The 12,889-nt window shown below is 48.2% G+C and overlaps 1 protein-coding gene across 2 annotated transcripts in view; it reads left to right on the top strand.

Annotated features, from left to right (window-relative positions):
• Positions 1-12,889, top strand: part of CX3CR1 (C-X3-C motif chemokine receptor 1) — a 110,798-nt gene that overhangs the window by 74,991 nt on the left and 22,918 nt on the right. The window contains exons 2-3 of one of the 2 annotated variants that reach the window (XM_074406059.1): positions 8,573-8,729; positions 9,590-9,975. The gene's annotated coding sequence lies outside the window, so the exon portion shown is untranslated. Of the gene's footprint in view, positions 1-8,053; positions 8,730-9,589; positions 9,976-12,889 lie in introns of those variants that run through there. The other variant, XM_074406060.1, reaches the window with a different exon arrangement.

The raw sequence follows: 12,889 nt of genomic DNA, 5'->3' as shown, positions 1-12,889 counted from the left end.
TTGTAAGTTTTATTTTGAGAAATGTGCATTCAAATCTTTGGCCCATTTTAAATTGGATTATCAAATTTTTTCTTATAGAGTTATTTGAGTTCCTTATACATTTTTCTTATTAATCCCTTGTCAGATGGGTACTCTGCAAATATTTTCTCCCATTTTGTAGGTTGTGTCTTCACTCTGTTGATTGTTTCCTTGACTGAGCAAAAGCTTTTTAACTTGATGTGGTTTTTTGATCATTGCCCATTTTTACTTTGGTTGTCTATGCTTATGGAGTGGTATTACTCAAGAAATTTTTTTGCCCAGACCAATGTCCTGGAGAGTTTCTCCAATCTTTTCTTTTCTTTTCTTTTTCCTCCCTCCCTCCCTCCTTTCTTTCTTTCTCTTTCTCTCTTTCTTTCTTTCTCTTTTCTTCCTTCCTTCCATCCTTCCTTCTTTCTTTCTTCCTTGCTTTTCTTTCTTTCCTTCCTTTCCTTTCTTCCTTTCTTTTGAATTTGCTCTTGTTGCCCAGACCAGAGTGCAGTGGTGTGATCTCGGCTCACCACAACTTCTGCCTCCTGGGTTCAAGCAATTCTCCTGCCTCAGCCTCCCAAGTAGCTGAAATTACAGGCATGTGCCACCACGTCCAGCTAATTTTGTATTTTTAGTAGAGATGGGGTTTCTCCATGTTGGTCAGGCTGATCTCAAACTCCTAACCTCAGGTGATCTGCCCGGCTCAGCCTCCAAAAGTTCTGGATTACAAGCATGAGCCAACATGCATGGCCCAATGTTTTCTTATAGTAGTTTCATAGTTTGAGGTATTAGACTTAGTCTTTAATCCATTTTGATTTGATTTTTGTATATGGTGAGAGATAGGGGTCTAGTTTTATTCTTCTGCATGTTTATCCAGTTTTCCCAATACCATTTATTGAAGAGACTGTCTTTTCTTCAGTGTCTTTTCTTGGCACCTTTGTCAAAAACAAGTTCACTGTAGGTGTGCGGATTTGTTTCTGGGTTCTCTGTTCTGTTCTATTGGTCTATGTGTCTGTGTTTATTCCACTACTATGCTGTTTTAGTTATCATTGCTCTGTAGTATAATTTGAAGGCAGATAATATAATTCCTCCAGTTATGTTCTTTTTGCTCAGGGTACCTTTGGCTTTTCTGGGTCTTTTGTGGTTCTATATAAATGTTAGGATTCTCTTTTCTAGTTCTGTGATGAATTTCATTGGTATTTTGATAGGGATTGCATTGAATATGTAGACTGTTTGGGGTAGTGTGGACATTTTAATGATATTGATTATTCTACTTCATGAACATGGAATATCTTTCCATTTTTTGCTGTCCTCTTCAATTTATTTCATCAGTGCTTTATAGTTTTTATTGTAGAGACCTGTCACTTCTTTGGCTGAATTAATTCCCAGGTATTTAATTTTATTTGTGACTATTTTAAGTGGTATTTTTAAAAAATGTCTTTCTCAGGTTGTTTGCTGTTGACATATAGAAATGCTGCTGATTTTTGTATGTTGATTTTCTATCCTACAACTTTACTGAATTTGTTTATCAGTTCTAATAGTTTTTTTTTTTTTTTTTGGTGAAGTCTTTAGGTTTTTCCAAATATAAGATCATATATTCTGCAAACAAGGATAACTTGACTTCCTCCTTTCCAATCTAAATTCCCTTTATTTTTTTTCTCTTGTCTAATTGCTCTAGCTAGGTGACATTCTTTCTTCTGCTTGATCAAGTGTACTGTTGAATCTTTTGAATGTATATTTCACTCAATGAATTCTTTAGTTTCAGAATTTACGTCTGGTTCTTTTTTTATGATATCTATCTTTTGGTGAAATTTCTCATTTACATCCTGAATTGTTTTTCTGATTTCTTTGTATGGTTTATCTGTGTTCTCTTGCATCTCATTGAGCTTCTTTGACATTATCATTTTGAACTGTTTTCTGTGATTTCATAAATTTCTTTTTCATTGGAATATGTTGCCCAAGTATTGTGTTCCTTTGGAGGTGTCTTTTCTCCTTGCTTTTTCATGTTCCTTGTGTCCTTACATTGTTATCTGTGCATGTGATGCAGGAGTCACTTTTTCCAACCTTTTGAATTTCCTTTCATAGGGGAGGACTTTTTCCTCAAAATGTCCCTGTTGTGCTGGTTGTGTAAGGTACTTTGGCTGTGATTCTGAGTGTGTGCAGTAGTGTAGTCACGTGATTTCTTCAGCTGTAAACATCATTCGTGATGTCTGTGATTTTCTCAGTGGCTTAGGGTGCAGTTGTTATTGGAGGCTGTGGTGAAGTTTTGTTGGAGTTGGAGAAAACAGGTGGGCCAGTCTGTCAGGCCCCACTGGGGGCAGTAGCAGGCTGAGTGTGGCTATTCTTGGGCCCCAGAGTGTCATATACCAGCACTGTTTTTATTGGGTCCAGGTGAGCTGATTCTTGGGCTCCAGGTGGCTTTCTTAGGTGCCAGTAGCTGCAGTGGCAGGCTGGGCAGGTGGACAAGTCTTCAGGCTCCTTGGCAGCAGGCATAGTATAGGCCAGGCATCCCCAAACTATGGCCCCCTGAGGCCATTTATCCGGCCCCCCGCTGCACTTCAGGAAGGGGCACCTCTTTCATTGGTGATCAGTGAGAGGAGCACAGTATGTTGCAGCCCTCCAACGGTCTGAGGGACAGTGAACTGGCCCCCTGTGTAAAAAGTTTGGGGACGCCTGGTATAGGCCGTTGCAGTGTAGTGGTAGGACAACTCTCAGGCTCCCAAAACAATTTGCACTGGTGTTGGTGGTGGCTGAGATGGGTTGTGCAGGAAAGTGCTCAGGCCAACAGGTGGCACATGGGGTGGTATCAGCTGCGGTGATGATAGCAAGTTGGGTTTGGCCTGTTCTCTGCTTCCCAGGGTGCATGCTCAGGTGCCAATGATGGTGGATGGCACTGGGTAATCCCCAGACCCCCAGACAACATGCTTGGTCACTGCAGGGGTATGGTGCTGGGCCAGGCCAGTGGGTTCTCAGGCCCCTGGTGGTGTGTGCAGGTGCTGAATGAGGTGATTCCAGATCCCTGGCAAAATGCTCAGAATGGGGCAGCAGTGGCTGAGCTGTGGCCCTGCTACTAGGATGGACAGGGTTGCTTTCAGTGGCAGCAGCCATAGTCAGGTAGCTGGAGACTGCACGTTTCACCTGCAAGTGGCAGATGCAGTCAGGGTAGCCTGTTTGTTCCCCAGGTACTTGTAAATGTATAGCAGCTCTGCTACTGGGGGCAGCAGGGTCATGCCAGTGGCTTACAGTTGGGTCCTGACAGCAGCACCCAGCAGTGTCCTTTTGTCGTTTTAAGCCTAAAGGTGGCAACAGATTGTTTTGTTACCACCAGTGGCACAGTAGTAGTACAGTTACTACTGTGAGGCTTGAGCTACTGCACTGGTCCTTGCAGTTCCTTGACTTGCCCATGTCTTTATAAATAGCTCTTTATAAAGAAACCATCCCTGAATTTTCCCGAGTGTGTTATCTGTTTTGCCAACATCCATACTAGGCATAGGTATAGTGCCTCCCCAGGACCGCCCAGCCCTGCTCGCCTTCTGAACCTTGGCTGCTTGCTTTGCTTGCAGACACGGCATTCCCAGGTAGCTCATGCGGTCTCCAGGATTGTCAGGTCTAGGCCTCCACCTCCCTTGTCTCATTTCCCCAGGGGTGATGGCTAGGCTTTGGCACAGCCTCCATTGTTCCCACAGCTCTGGGAGACACAATAGCTCTGGTTTCTAGGCCTGATTTGCCTGCACCCGTGGAGGCTCTGATTTTCCTAGTGGCTAACTAGAGAGCCCAGGTAACACAACGCAAAAGTTCAGGGAAGTTAATGCTCCATAAAGAAAATGTTGACCAAAGAGACCTAAGAGAAGAGAAAGGGCTGAGGAATAAATTGTTGTCCTGTGTTTCCACAGCCAACAGTTCCAAGAAGCAGTGATGCCATGGGCTTTTTGAGGTTCTTAGACAGGGCCTCACTGTGTCACCCAGGCTGGAGTACAGCGGTATGATCATGGCTAACTGGAGCCGCAAACTCCTGGGCTCAAGTGATCCTCCCACCTCAGCCTCCTGAGTAAGTGGCGCTGCAGGTGTGTACCACCACACCTGGCTAGTTTTTAAATTGTTTGTAGCAATGGGGTCTCACTATGTTGTCCCAGCTGGTTGTAGCAATGGGGTCTCACTGTGTTGTCCCAAAGTGCTGGAATTACAAGTGTAAGTGACTGCACTGGGCCATTCCACGGGCCTTTTGCAGAGAGCCTACGTAATCACTGCATTTCCCGCTGTAGCGATGTCCAGCTCAGGAATGCACCAGTGTTTGCTTTCCCTCTTTCCCCACCTCACTTCCCTTCTTCCTTCACTTTGTTCCCGTTGAATTGCACATTCCAACATGGCATCACCATGCAGGCCTTGCCTCAGCCTCTGCTGCCTAGGGAAGGAGCTAAGCAAGCCCCGGAGGAAACGGTGCTATTCCTTGAGGCCCAGCTGGAAAGTGCATTCTCCCGAGGGGACTCGCCTTTACTTCAGCCAGTGTTCTGGGGTCCTTCCAACCTGGGACCTCTGTGTTTGGCTTTTTGGCCACACAGGCAGTGTAAAATTCAGCCCCAATACTCATGAACACAGGTTTGTGGCTGAAAGTTCTGGAGAGGACTTTTCTTTTTTTCTACTCACTGGAGTAGAAAAACCCAATACAGGCATCATCACATAATTTCCCCTCTGTGTGGGAGTGAGAGAGGGGTGGAGCTCTTACTTCACCCATAAAAGGAGATGCCCTTTGGAGATAATGGTTTTGTGTGGGCTTCAGATAGAATCTCACCTTTCCTAGCCCAAAACGTATCTGTCTTCCACGTTGCAGGCACATGACCCGTGAAGAGCAGGCTCCCGGCCAGAGCGGCCACAGAGGGCCCAGGGCGAATGCAGGCTCCAGCCTTCCCTTCTCCCACCTGCTTTCCATTCTGTCCTCTGAAGATTCTTCTTACCTTTCTTCCAAACCAATCATTTATTTAAAAGGTATTTTTGAGTAATTATCCAGTATCCTAGTTGTCCTATACCAGAAAAGGGGACGCTAGACCTCTTGCACCTTTACTATCTGGAGATTGCTTCTTCTCTCCTTTATTTTCTCTCTCTCTCCCTCTTTCTTTTCCACAGGCCAGTCTTCTATCCCTCCCAGGCTATGGCATTGGGGTCTCAGAGGCTTCCAGACTGACTCTCTGGAATTCAGAGTTCTGCATCCCACGCTCAGCCTAGCTCAATAAATACTTCATGCAGTGCATCTACAAGAGAATATCCTAGGTTTCCTAGAACTAGGTGATCTGGCAAAAGGAGGGCATACAGGCCAGTGGTGTAGAGCTGGAGAAGCTCTAGGGAAGAACATGGCCCCTTCCTCTTATTGTGCAGAGCAGGGAACTGAGGCATGGCACATCAGGGCTCAGCACTCCAGCCAGAACCTGCCCCTTGCATACAGCCGTGAGAAGGGTTGAAAGAATAACTAAAAAGCAGTTTTTAAAATAGCTGTCAGTTCCGCCTCCCAGTCAACCCGTGCATAGCTCTTATTCACCATGAAAAGAAAACACATACAGTGTGCTATTCACTCAAAGTGAAACTCCAGATGAAGTCATACATTGAACCCCAGTATTGCCCATTGTTCATAATCAATGACCCTGAGCAAATGGAGTTTCATGAAGCCTCTGTGTGCCGGCTGTCCATGAGAGGGGGTTTCCAAAGGCCTTTCTGGCTGGCCCTGCAGCCTAGGTGTCACCTGAGTGGACATGCCTTTGTTGCCTGGTCACTCACTGTGTGGGATCTCCAAAGCCTAGCTCTGGAACAGGAGTTTTATGTGCAAAGCTGAATTCAAGAAACTCTCAAGACGGTTCATGCAGTTTTTCCCTCTGGGCCTCCAGTGATAACTCCAGACAGCACAGGGTCAGGTGTTGTTCCCCCGTCTGGCTGCCTTACCCCTTGCCCAGAACACGAGCAGGTCCCAAGACATTACCCAGGACACTGGGAAGCCTGTCTTGTGGAGCTCGGGGCTCCATGCTTCTCCTGGCCGGGGCCTCTAGCCTCTCTGCGCCTGTGTCCCCTCCTCTGGGAGGGTCTCTGCCTCCCTCGGTATCTGGCAGATCGCTGCGGTTCTTTGCTGTTTTGGCCGACTGGAGTCCACATGACTGTCTCCTCGAGTGTTTCTGTGCCAGGGAGGGGACTAGGAAGGCAGGACTGCAGGGCCTGCTCAGCGGGTTCTAAGATGCGTGTGGATTCGGAGTGGGCCTGTGTAGGCTCCCACTGAGAGGAAGACGGGGGCCCTCGTGAAGTGGTTGGCTCTCCTTGTCAGTAGGTCTCAGAACATCCCTTTCAGTCTCCTCTCAAAGAAGCCCTTTCAAGCCAGGTCCTTGCTCTTCTGCCATCGAGGAGCCATTTTTGCTCACATTCCAGCCCGTCAAGGTTGCTTTCTGCCAGCCCAGTCATTCACGCATCCCATACTCTTCTCGCGGACTGGTTCCCCTGAGGAAGTGGAAGGTGAGGGCAGGCACCTCAGCACACTGTGTGGGGCCCCTAGGGCTGCACTTGGGAGGAGCGAGGCCGCACGGACCTGCTGCCAGCTCCTTTGCTCCTATCTGGCTGGAACCAACTCCAAGCTTGGGGTTCAGTGCTCCCCGCCCATGCACTCAGCGTCTCCACCCATCACCCACCTGGCCTATAGTCTTCTGAGCTGGGATCTCCCAAAGAACAGAGCAGAGTCAAGGCTGGCCAGGATGAGTGCCGCCTCTCTGAGATGGGACCTGAAAACGGGGGTACCCTTGGCAAGGAGGGAGGCACACAGGGTGGGAAGCAGCCAGGGCTGGCTTCCAGTCCCACCCGGGCACTCCCCCGCAAGGAGACTCTGGGCACGTGGCTTCCCTTCCCAAGCCGCTGGGCTGCTCCACAGCAGAAGTGCGGCAGTGCTGCCCTGAAGGTTGCCTCGGGAAGTGATAAGGCATGCAGAGCGCCTGGCTCAGATTGGATGATAGCCAGTGGCAGCTTCTCTCCTAATTCTGCAAGGAGTCCTGGACAAATCCTTGTGAGAACGACTGTGTGAACACCAGGACGCAGCTACACAGACACCATTCCTACCCTCATGATGCTCCAGTTTAGTAGAGAAGACAAACATTGAACACACAGCCACACACAAAAGGGTGGTGATGAAGTATGGTCAGTTTCACAAAGAAGAAATAATAGACTGAGAGACTGACAGAGTGGGGGACCTAATATAGCTTAGAGGGTCCCAGGAGGTCTCTGCAGAACAGACTTGCCACCTAAGGAGCTACCTAAGTAGTGAGGATGGAGGGGAAGGGGCCAAGGCTGGAGGAAGCTTTGGGAGTTTGAAAACTGAAATGAGTTCATAGTGGCTACACATGCCGGGCCCATGTAGGTAATTTAAAATTTCCTAGTAGTGATTTAAAAAGTAAAGGGAGGCCAGGTGTGGTGGCTCATGCCTGTAATCCCAGCACTTTGGGAGACCAAAGGCAGGTAGATCATGAGGTCAGGAGTTGGAGACCAGCCTAACATGGTGAAACCCCATTTCTACTAAAAATATAAAAATTAGCTGGGCATGGTGGCGGGTGCCTGTAATCCCAGCTACTCAGGGGGCTGAGGCAAGAGAATCGCTTGAACCCGGGAGGCAGAGGTTGCAGTGAGCCGAGAGTGTGCCACTGCACTCCAGCCTGGGCAACACAGCGAGACTCTGTCTCAAAAATAAATAAATAAATAAATAAATTTTAAAAAGTAAAAAGAAATAGGTAAAGTTAACATTAATAAAGTATTTTATTAAATGGAAGGCATATTATCTAGTATAATCGCATCATTAACATAAAAATTAATGGGACATTTTACATTTCTTTTTAAATACTGAGTCATTAAGAATCAGCAAATAGGCCGGGTGTGGTGGCTCAAGTCTGTAATCCCAGCACTTTGGGAGGCCAAGGCGGGTGGATTACGAGGTCAAGAGATCGAGACCATCTTGGTCAACATGGTGAAACCCCGTCTCTACTAAAAATACAAAAAATTAGCTGGGCATGGTGGCACGTGCCTGTAATCCCAGCTACTCAGGAGGCTGAGGCAGGAGAATTGCCTGAACCCAGGAGGCAGAGGTTGTGGTGAGCCGAGATCGCGCCATTACACTCCAGCCTGGGTAACAAGAGCGAAACTCCGTCTCAAAAAAAAAAAAAAAAAAAAAAAAGAATTGGCAAATATTTTACATTTGTCTCACATTTTGACTGAGACTAGCCATATCTCAAGGGGTCAGTAGCCAGTGACTACCATAATATTGCAACCACTGCTTCGGAAAGATTGGTTCACTGGCACAGGCTTCAGTCACCTGCCAGAGGTGCTTTAGGACAACATTCAAGGAAGCAGCTGGCACACGCAGCAGCTTGATGTGAATTGCAGCCGGGTGAGGTCAGAGGCTTGGCCTGGAGCTTGACCCAGACCTTTGTTCTCGCTCATAGTGGCACAAGAGCACGCCCCTCCCGGTGCCCTGAGTCTCCCCCGTTAGTCTTTCCAACATTTTTCCCTCAAAGAACTGACTGTAACTGGTCTTTTGTTTTGTTTTGTTTCTAAGTATGACATTCCCTCCAGATACTGAAAGAGGACATCTGAACCTGTGTGATGTGGTGGGAAGAACACTGTCTACAGTGTCAAAGCAGACAGATGCCAGTTTGTGCCCATCCTTTACCAGACTGGTGCCTAGAATGAGTCACACTTGTCCGCACAGTGTGGTAAGCAAGAGTTCAGCTTACAGAGTCAGACTGCGGCTCCCGGTCCTGAGCTGGGTAATTTGGGAAAGACACTCAACTTTTTTGAGCCTCCTTATCCTCGTCTGTAAAGTGAGGATAGCACTAACGTTGTTGGAGGATTCAACAACATAGCAAGCAGAAAGCACTGGCACATGGCAAACATTTAATAAACGGTGTCTATTACTATGTTTTACCTGTTATTATCTCTGTACCTCTGTTGTCTTGGTTTTCAAGTGGAGACAATCATCCCTTAAAAAAACGTGCTTTACAGGATTCTGTGTGGTTTATTAGAGATGACGAGTATGAAAACAACCTTGTAAAACCAGGAGGCCCATGGCCGGGCGTGGTGGCTCACGCCTGTAATCCCAGCACTTTGGGAGGCCGCGGCGGGTGAATCATCTGAGGTCAAGAGTTCAAGAGCAGCCTGACCAACATAGTGAAACCCTGTCTCTACTAGAAATACAAAAAAAATAGCCCGACATGTGCCTGTAATCCCAGCTACTGGGGAGGCTGAGGCAGGAGAATCGCTTGAACCCGGGAGGCAGAAGTTGCAGTGAGCCGAGACCGCACCACTGCACTCCAGCCTGGGTGACAGAGCGAGACTCTGTCTCAAACAACAAAACAAAAACCGGGAGACCCTTTATAAAGTCAGAAGCAGCTCCTCAGTGCTACAGTCTAGTTGAGGGTCTGACTTTAGCAAGTCACGAGGAACTAAGAAATGGGAAGGGGCTTCCGCCTGACAGCAGCGGCTCTGCCGCTGGACGGCGTCTATCCGCCTAGCTCCAGCACTCTTTCCATGGATAAACTCTGCCTTCTTCTCCGTTTCCTCCTCTCTCACACAGGCTGAGAATACCCAGCTCTCAGGTCAGCGGGCTGAGGGTCAAAGGAGTCCCTGACCATCGCGTGCACGGGGCCTGACCCCAGATGGGTGCCGAATCCCTGGCGCTTGCTCTTGCTGCCTTGCGGGGCGACCTTGACGCCCGCACCTGTCTCGGTCCCAACCTGGAGCAGCAGTTCATGTGATTACCACAAGGGAGCGCCCCAAGCTTTCCACTCGCCTGAACTATTCCATGGGCCCGTTCCTTCAGCCCTCCCTCCCACACCCCTGCTGCTGTCCTAGGCCCAGGAGAAGGCCCTTTGGAAAGGACGTCTGCAGACCCTGAAGGCATCTGCTCGAGGTTCAGTGGCCCTTAGAGAAACGGCCTTGGTTTCCAAACACTGCATGTAGGTAAGTTGCTGACCTGGGGTGGTCCTCCCACCAACCTACCAGCTGAGTCACTTGGACTTGCTTCTCTAACTTCCCTGGGCCTCAGTTTCCTCACCTGGAAGGAAGAGTTGAAAATAATCCCTTCCGGTGCCTGTGGGAGTGCTTTGTAAACCATGGCGTGCGCTGCACATGCATTTCCTAACTGTTCTTTTCATTGTCCTTGTAAACCAAAAAGTATTCGGAGACAGGTTTCAATCAGTTTAGAGAATTATTTTGCCCAGCTTAGGGATGTGCCCCCAACAAAAGGAACATAAAATCCCAAGAACAACGTGTGATCTGTGCTTTTTTCCAAGAGGATTTTGAGGGCTTCAATATTTGAAGAGGACAAGTGGGCGGGAGGGGAAAGAGGGGGTGTATGGTCACATGTATGGTCACATGACTGAATCCACATGTTGCAAGTGAAAAAGGGGGAGTTTCAAAATAGTCAATTATGGGCCGGGCGCAGTGGCTCAAACCTGTAATTCCAGCACTTTGGGAGGCCATCGTGGGTGGATCACTTGAGGTCAGGAGCTTGAGACCAGCCTGGCCAACATGGTGAAACCACATCTCTACCGAAAATACAAAAATTAACTGGATGTGGTGGCGGGCGCCTGTAATCCCAGTTGCTTGGGAGGCTGAAACAGGGGCATCGCTTGAACCCAGGAGGTGGAGGCTGCAGTGAGCCAACATCACACCACTGCCCTCCCTCCAGCCTGGGTGGTAAGAGCAAAAAAAAAAAGTCAATTATGTATTTATCCAGTGCTCAGTAAATGTTTACCTAAAATAAAGTAAGCATAAGGTAGCTACCTGTGGAGACACCTGGCCATCTATCTGACCGTTTCTCTGTGGCTGTCTGCTTAGGAGCAAAAGGAAGGCAGTTTCTTGCGTACTCAGCTTCCAGCTTAATCTCTCCCTTTGTCACAGTGAATTAAGGTCCTAAGATTTTATTTTCCTTTTACATTCACATTTGGCAGATTGTACTACATGGGCTCCCTAATATGAAAGAAGAAAATGAAAACTTGCCTGTCAGCTGCCAGACTGTGATGTTCCCACACGCCAAGACCATGTTTGGAAAAGGCTGAAACAAGACCCCTCCACAACCACACAGCTAAACATCCCCACCCTGATCAGCACGAGGGACTGCTGTTTCTTTCGCTTTGATGACTCTAGCCCACTTCAGTCCTCCCAGATAAAATCCACTAAGACTCCTAGTCACTCAACTGCCCGTGCTTTTTGACAGCACCTGATGCAGCACTGCCTCCGCTTCCCGAATCCTCCCTTAGACCATGTCCAGTACAAGCCCCATTCCCCCGAAGGACACCTCCCTGGCTCCTCTGGTGCGTGTCTTCTCTTGCTGCAGTAAGCTAAACAAACCTAACTTTTAAATCTAGATGTTCCTCATGGTTTCAGCCCACACACTATGAGAAAGAATTTCACCCTGATTAATTGACATGAAAGTTGGGGGTCAGTCTGCTTGGGCTTCCATAACAAAATACCACAGACTGGCTGGCTTAAAAAATAGAATTGTGTTTCTCACAGGCTGGAAGCTGGGCGTCTAGGATGAAGGTGTCAGCTGGCTTGATTTCTCCTGAGGCCTCGCACTTGGCCTGCAGACGCCGCCTCTCACGGCGTCCTTTCCTGATGCACGCACATCCCTGCTGTCTCTTTTCTGATGAGGACACCGGTCCTATCGAATTAGGGTCCCACTCTTCTAACCTCATGTAATCTTAACGACCTCCTTAGAGGCCTCATCTCCACATACAGTCATATTGTGGGTTAAGGCTTCAAAATATGAATGGGAGCTGGGGAGATACAATTCAGTCCATACACTTGGATTTTAATTTTTATCTAAGGACAGTAAAAAGGCCATTCAGGAGAGGAGAGGGACAGGTTCAAGTAAAGGGAGCTGTCACTCAGAAATTCTTGCCAAGCACGTGGAGTAAGAGGGAACCACGACCAGAGGCAGTGCAGTGAGTTCTGGGGGGACAGCTGCGCTTCAGCAAAGCCCCAGAGATCCTAGAAGGGGGCTTCTCTGAGAGGCCCCCCTAATGAGGGAGGCTCCTTTACCCTCTTGACCCTTTGTACAACTTGATCCCTCTCCTGGCACGTCCAGCCCAGATGAATGCATTCACCAAGACTCTTTGGAAGGGATTGATCCTTCTGCGTATCTCCGTAACAGATTTCTATTACCCTTAATACCTTACTTGGAGCTCCATGCACAGTACTTTATACATGTCAGCATTAATCCTCATGCCAACTTTGCCCCATAAGTTTACCCTCATATTAACAATAAGGAAACACAGGCTTAGAGAAATAACTTACCCTAAGCCACACAGCTTGAGAGTAGCAGGGTCAGGATTTGAACCATGAGAGTGGGACTGCAGGTAATTGTGGGCCGGCTGTCTCATCACAAAACTGTAACCCAAAGCCTTGCAGACCCGCCTGCACACACCACTCCCTCTAGAGAAATGCAGCGACCACAGACATCTTTGTCAGCAAAGCCAAGTGCTGTGAGCAAAACCCGTGAATCAGAGGGGTGCTCTGAAGCCAAAGGGCTGCCCACCAAGTGGGGCCATGTCTGCTGATTGGCTGCTCTACTAGCTGTTTCTGAAGAGAACCAAAGACACCAGGAGGGGGAGACAGGGCTCAGGGGACAGAAGCAGGGCAGCTCACTCCTGTATCTTTCTGATGACTGTAGGTTACCTTAAGTTTCCTGAGCTACCTGGAAGAGTGGAGGCCAAATGAAGACCATCAAGGGAAAGGGCAGACACCCTGCCCTATTAATCTTTGTATCCTCAACAAGCAGCCCTGAGCAGGAGGTAGGCAGGTAACGTGTGCTTTCTAAATACCTGGCACGTGAGTGAGCGAGCAGCAGTCGGGTGACGCAAGGCTTGTG

Source organism: Saimiri boliviensis, chromosome 9 (genome assembly GCF_048565385.1).
Source record: "Saimiri boliviensis isolate mSaiBol1 chromosome 9, mSaiBol1.pri, whole genome shotgun sequence".
In the NCBI taxonomy this organism is placed as follows: domain Eukaryota; kingdom Metazoa; phylum Chordata; class Mammalia; order Primates; family Cebidae; genus Saimiri; species Saimiri boliviensis.
Note: the sequence above shows the minus strand (reverse complement) of the source record. Positions and strands in the feature narration are given on the sequence as shown.